The sequence below is a fragment of the Triticum dicoccoides genome, chromosome 2B (assembly GCF_002162155.2).
Source record: "Triticum dicoccoides isolate Atlit2015 ecotype Zavitan chromosome 2B, WEW_v2.0, whole genome shotgun sequence".
Lineage (NCBI taxonomy): Eukaryota > Viridiplantae > Streptophyta > Magnoliopsida > Poales > Poaceae > Triticum > Triticum dicoccoides.
In genome coordinates, this window is record NC_041383.1 from 705,308,893 (window position 1) to 705,315,896 (window position 7,004).

Consider the following 7,004-nt stretch of genomic DNA (forward strand, 5'->3'; position numbering starts at 1 on the left):
CTGGTAGAGAAAAGAAAGTCATGACTAAGAAAACCTTGAAACAATTAGATAATAACATTGAAACTTTTTCCCTCTAGCGTAGTGAATTTTACAACGAAAAACCTTCCTTTCCCTCCACTATACTGAATTTTACTATGAAAAATCTTCCTTTTGCCTATGTGGATTAGATGATCTTGTGAATTATTGGTTGTGCCGATACAAAATGAGAGAACAAAGCTAAGAAAGAAGAATGAGCAAAACAAAGTATATATGCACAAGGAGCACTACAGACTGAAGTAGATAATGAAAGACTGAACAAAGTGTGACTGAATATGACTAAAGAAAGAGGAAAACTGGAGACTAAGGACAAAAGAAATTAAAGAAAGACTGAACAAGAACTAAGGCTGAATATGATTGAATAAAGAAGAAAACTGATGACTAATAAAAGAAAAGCACTAAAATCCTAATCTGAGAAATAAAAAATTTGAATAATAAGAACAGAGATACTGAATATCTGCCAAACCAAGAATAAGTGAATCAAATACTGAAATCTCATAAACTGAAAATAAAAGAATGAAGACTAATAACATAGACTAATGCAAAATCAGAGAGAACCTACATGGAAAAAATCAAACAAACATTTAGTGGTACAGAGAAAACCTACATGAACAAGGGACCTACCTTCTCATCTATATCTCAATCCATACGAATAGAATTTGAGAATGAAACCACAGATCTAAACTCCCCCAATCATCGAGCTCCCGCACATAGAACCAACAAGCAACAAAATACATCCTTGATGTAATCATAGAGGAAACCGGGGCGGAGATCAACCTCTTATGCCGGTCCTGATAGTTCCCTCACTCCATGTCGCATCTCTCTCGACCGCTCTAACAAGGGGGGCATGGATATCAAACTTCAAGGAACCAGAAGAAGTACCGGCGATGAGGTCCGACTTGAGGTGCCCAGCCCGTAGGCTGGCGCCCACTCTAGGAACGGGAAGAAGTATCGAAGCGCCGCCGCCACGTGCGGTCTGGCAGCTCGCTCACACACCGGCACCGCCACGTGGAATGGGTCACCTGGGAAGAAGGTCTCCTTGAGGTACCACCAGAAATCCACCAACGGTCGCGCCTTACCATGAACATCTGAAAATGGTAAGTAATGAAGAAATGTCCATGACCAAAAAGCCAGGTCATAAATTGAACATTCGGAAAAATGAATGAGATGCAAATCATTTTGTGGTTTGAGTGATGCTCATTGTACATGAGTGACTTGGTTGAAGTGGAGAAAAAGAAAAATACCTTTTGGTTTTGGTTGAGCTTTCCTGCAAGTGCTAGCAATAGGGATTTTTGCCACAACCTGGGGCTCCAAGAAGAAGAGTCATCCATTTACCTATGCGCACGAAACAAATGCAGAAGAAAATCTCAGAGATCTTCGTGCTCACCTAAATAAGATTGCAGAAGAAAATGTATCATGAAACATTCTAAATTGCAAAAAATAGGAAACTAAAATACTTGAAAACTTGGAGGGTTCTACATCAGTACACCTCAAACAAACCCCTCCATCACTATCAGCATTGTAGAATATATTGCAAGCCTGTTAAACAAACAAATAAGCAGGCTAACAATGTAAACTATTTGATGGCGATGAATGTCAGGATGAGCGAAGGTGGACCAAAAAAAGATAAGAAACTCATGTATTGAGTTAGAGGAAATTTGCAACAATGGATGATAGGAATTCGAACATATCAAGGGCATTTATTTACATTCAGATGTCAATTTTTAAAAAGAGTCAGCTCCCGAAATATAAACCAGACATTTAATTTCAGTATCTTTTGAATTCATGAAACGAACTTGTTTTGGGTATCAAGAAGATTGGAATCAAATCCTCAAAACAAAAGAAGTACGACAAATAATCAACAATGATTCACAGCGAAATTGCACGGTATCCTCACCTGCTACTGGTACCTCCCCTCTACATCACCACCCGGGGCAACTGCCGCCACCACTGCTGCCGTGGCCATCTTTTGGATCTCGTCGCCGATGGCTAAACCCCTGAGCAGGATCCTGGATAACGTATGCGGCGTCACCACCGCCAGCTCGTGCTTGACTGGGACAAGGTGTCCTCACAGGTGCTTCCACCCCAATCCTCACCCTGCACGCACAGAATGAAAATGATGAGACGAGCGCATCATGAATTAAGCAACTATAAATGTAACCTACACTGATATTAGTGTCCTAATCTTTGACCACATATCCCAACTGAATCTGTAAGGTACCCTACAAAATCAGGAACATTCACATATACATGCCAATTCCTCTGGTTTATCTGTAACATGCTATAACTTCTTATACTCTGCTTCATGTGTCAATTGGCAGAATGTTCGCTAAATCACTGATATTTAAAGATGCAAGTACATGTGAGCCATTTAGTAGTATCAGCTATAACTACAGATCATAACACTAAAGGAAGAATCATCTAGATCTCAAGGTGCAGTACTTGTTTAAGATATTTTTTCTTATCAGTGCCTGCAATGTTTATGCCTACACTAATAAGTCCAGTTTTCAGTCACAATGAGCATGTAACACTGCAAATCGACATACCTTTTGATCCATCCTGGAACTTTAGGATCCATTGCGCCTACCGACTGCTTGGAGGCCGGCATCAAGACCTCCATCCCAGCACCGGCCACACCCTCCGCCGCACAGATCTGGCCATCCGCGCTTAACACCGGCACCTCAGGTTGCTGCTCACTAGCCGTCGTCGCTGTTATTCCTGCATCAAGATGTCACTGTCATTCACATCCTCTAGGAGCGCGAATCTGGCAATCGGTATGAGCAAATACGGGATTGATCACTGTTGAGGGGTCTTACAGTGCAGCGGTGGCGTGGCACGTCAATCATTCCAACCAAATAGTTTTTAAGAAGACAAAAGGCCTCATGCCTGGCTAATAACCCTGCCATAGCATTCCAACTGGATATGTGTGACTGTAAACAAGTAAATATTGTTCAATTATTCAAAGAGATCAAACGAATCAACAACACCTCTGTAATGATAAAAGTATAAACTTGCAATTTAACATGAGACTATAGCTGACCCGCGTTGATAAGAAACCAAGAAGACCTTGGCATGAGAGAACAATAAAATGCTGCTGCTTTGATAAGGAATAGTGGCACAGATAACTGAACAACTGAACCCAAGAACCTTCTAAAGTCCTTATAAAAAGCAAGTAATTCCAGAAAATGATAACCGAGGAATTAATCCAAATAAAATGAGATCGTTTTTGTCATCTTTCTAATTTGCTGGTCTCAGCAGCTAAAGGTCCATCCTAGATATTGCATTATATAACCACATGAGTAATTGCAATTGCCTTGAGCAGGAGAAAGAGAATATATAAGCTTGTCGGTTCATGGCAGCCATGAGCTTCACATCATCCTAAAACTCTACAATATCACATCATGCTTGGTGAAAATAATATGCTAAAATATTCAGTTTGGAAATCATAACACTTCGAATGGACGGAAGAATTATTGTTAGATAGTAAGGGCCCGTTCGGCAAACCACCGCTCCTTGAAATACCAGGATCTGTGGAGCTACTGTTTGCTTGCTCCAACATTTTAAGCTACTGCTTCGTCCGCTCCTGGAGTGGAGTCGTGGAGCCGGAGGGACTCCAAACAGGCTTTAAGCCTAAATTTATTATGTTTTTGGCAGAGAACAGAGAATAGGGAAATGTATAGTGCTTGGTAGATGCAGTTTGATAGGAAACAAGTACATACTGCTCTTAATACTTACTTGAACAACAGTACAAACAACGTCATAGGAAATCAGTTATGCAAAAAAGAAAATGGCCAAATCTATATAGCCTGTTTGTAGTTTCATTCTTGTTAATTGCAGACGCATGGCAGGTTGTACAAGACATTCTCTTAGAATTAGATTTACTTTCAAGTGTCTTGTTGTAGTCAATTATCAAAAATACATACTATGTAAAAACCTAGCTAGATCCAAATCTCCAGGACAGCAAGGTACCAACATAACAAGATTAACCCAAAATTTATTTGGAACCTAGCTAGACCTGAGAATCTACTCCACGAGAAGAAACCAACAACCTATTTACAAAAACCTAGCCGGTACTTGACTCCTCTCCTCAAACGGGAAGGGAGAGAGGCCACCAAATGGTACAGGAACATAACAGGAGAAGAAGCTCACCAGACTGTGGCGGGCGTGGTCGCTGGAAGCAGAGGCGGAGCGAGCGCAGTTGATGCGAAGACCAACTTCGGGAATGAGGGGGCCATCTTCTTCCTCCCCCGTGGCCTCCATGTCCTCCTCTTCTTCCTCCCCCATGACCTCTTCTCCATCCTCCCCCACGATCTACTCTCTAGGGTTACCTGTGCGGGCGCAAGCGGGGGCGTAGAGCAGCGGCTAGGGCGGGAAATTGGTAGAGTGGGGCGAGGTGGAGTCCCGTCTATTGATGGCGGCGCCGGAGACGGCCATGCCCAGGAGGAATCGGCGGTGGCGGCGGCGGCGGTGTTTTGTGGAGAGAGAGAGAGACAGGAAAGCGAGAGGAGAAAGGGGATCGAGCGAGCTGTGCGGGAGCGTGGACCTTGTTTTTCTTTTTGTCTTCTTGTGACGACGTGGCTAGCGCGAGAGTGCGCCCTTTGCGCCACCGTTAACGGGTTGTATAAGCACATGCCGTCTTTAGGCCGGACACCAACGAGCAATGAGGCGGTGCGTGTTGGCCATTGGGATAAGGGGACACTCATTGCAAACATGGCGCTGTGTGAAGACAGCTCCTTCCGAAGTTATGAGGCGTTCACCTATGTGGAGACCACGGAGCCGCTCGGTGTTTACGAAACAAATTAAGCAATTTATTGCTTAATTTTGTGTTAGTTTCATTGCTCTTTGAGTTCATCTCGATGGACTGATGTTTTCCTTTATATGAAATAACGAACTATATGTGTCTCAGCAAATAAGACAGCCTAGAGACAATGATGAAAAGGGGTCATGGCCGTGAAATTTTTGGATGCCACTGCATTACTCCTCTGTGGTATATATTGCTATACTATTCCTGTTTCTTTTTTTTTCTTGTTTCTGCGTATCCCGCATGGTGTTTGCGATTTGGCTATTAAGTTATCTGTGTATTTGAAAAGAACTTGGCTGCAACGCTCCGAGCTGCCATGGCTCGTTGCGGGTGATTTCAACGAGGCACTGTGGGACTATGAGCACATGTCCATGACAGCGAGACCGCAGCCCCAAATGATGGCCTTTCGTGACTGTTTTGAAGTGTGCCAGTTGGTGGATCTGGGCTTCTTGGGATATCCCTTTACATACGATAATAAACGGAGTGGCCGGGCAAATGTGCAGGTGCGTTTGGACAGGGCGGCGGCAGACAATGCTTGGAGGGATCTCTTCCCGGAAGCGGCGGTTATCCACCTTACGTCACCTCGGTCGGATCATCGCCCGTTACTTCTGCGGTGTGCACGTGGTACAAGTGTGGGGATGGTTAAAGCGAGGCGCTATGAAGTCATGTGGGAGAGGGAGGCCTCTCTGGCGGAGGTGGTCGAGGCAGCCTGGGCAGCTTCAGGCGCGAAGGGTGACCTGGGCGGTGTTACAACGGCCCTGAAAGTAACTATGGCAAAGTTGCATGAATGGAGCAACAAGACAATAGGCAATGTCGTGAGAGAGATTGAGAAGTCGAGGACGAGGCTGGAAGAACTCCATAACATGAATGCCGACCACAGTGAATTGCGCAAGGAATCTGATCACATGGATGAACTCCTGTACAAGGAGGAGATGATGTGGCTGCAACGCTCTAGAATGGAGTGGCTAAAACATGGTGACCGAAATACAAATTCTTTCATAGGAAAGCAAAATGGAGAGCCCGTAAAAATAGGATTAAAGGCCTTCGGGATGACCTGGGGATCCTTCACTCTGAGCAGGACGTCATGTCAGGTATGGCCATGATCTATTTTCAAAATTTGTTTCAAGCTGACCCTGGTTTAGCTCCTCATACAATGGTAAATCTCTTTGAGCCTGTCATTACGGAGGAGATGAACAAGGAAATCAGTGATGCTCTTTTCCAGATGGGCCCTCTAAAGGCCCCAGGCCCGGACGGGTTCCCGGCGAGGTTTTTCCAACGGCATTGGGGTATGATGAAAAATGACATTATTGAGGCAGTCAGACAGGTTTTTAGCTCCGGGTTGATGCCAGAGGGCGTCAACAATACCACTGTTGTGCTTATTCCAAAGGTGGATAACATTGTTTGGAATTCCAAGATGTACCCTTGTGCACAACATGAGATCATTTGAACAAACTATGCCATAAATGTGGCCATAAGATTGATCATTTGGCTTGAAAGCTATGAATCTTCACGCATGATAGCTCATTTCTGAGAACACTTTTTTTTAAATAATTACCGTATTACAAGTTTATTATTTTTCCTGGAAACTTGGTCACATATAATGACACAATGCGAAGGTTTTCCAATTTTTTGATTTTTTTTGAATTTTTTATGCCTGTTTTAAAATGCGGTCAAAACGGCGGGCTTGACCGTTCCTAGCTAGTGGTTGAATCTTGGATGTTTTTGGTGTTTATATGATTAAATAGATACTTATTTACCTATAAATGATTTTTGGAAAAAATAAAGAGCAAACTATGAGGCAACTGCAGTTCAAATTTGACCCGCTTCCAGTTGAATCGACGGAAATTTGTCTTTTTCACAAGAGGTGGATCAAAACTTTTTGCACCCTACCATTTTGTCAATTGTGCATTAAATATGTCCTAGTATTTTAGAAAATTGATTTGGTCCAATTTTGCAACAATTATTTGGGAGGTCCTTCACAAAAAAACCTCCTTTAGGGCACTCGGAAAATGAAAAATGGTTTTTTCGTCCAAAGAAAATGAAAACTTCCTTAGGCAACATTGTTTGCCATTCCAATATGCACCCTTGTGCACAATATGAGATCATTTGAACAAACTATGCCACGAATGTGGCCATAAGATTGATCATTTGGCTTGAAAACCATGAA

The 7,004-nt window shown here is 43.1% G+C and overlaps 1 long non-coding RNA gene across 8 annotated transcripts in view; it reads right to left on the minus strand.

The window, feature by feature from the left end:
• Positions 1–4,542, minus strand: part of LOC119365738 — a 6,497-nt gene extending 1,955 nt beyond the window's left edge. For 3 of the 8 annotated variants that reach the window (XR_005175738.1, XR_005175737.1, XR_005175736.1), the window contains exons 1-6: positions 4,186–4,542; positions 2,853–2,966; positions 2,583–2,754; positions 1,934–2,133; positions 1,281–1,371; positions 814–1,124 (exon numbers count right to left, since the gene is read on the minus strand). This is a non-coding gene — a long non-coding RNA (uncharacterized LOC119365738). Of the gene's footprint in view, positions 1–660; positions 1,125–1,280; positions 1,372–1,933; positions 2,134–2,582; positions 2,755–2,852; positions 2,967–4,185 lie in introns of all 8 variants that reach the window. The other 5 variants (XR_005175735.1, XR_005175734.1, XR_005175733.1 and 2 more) reach the window with 3 other exon arrangements.
• Positions 4,543–7,004: the final 2,462 nt, after the last annotated feature.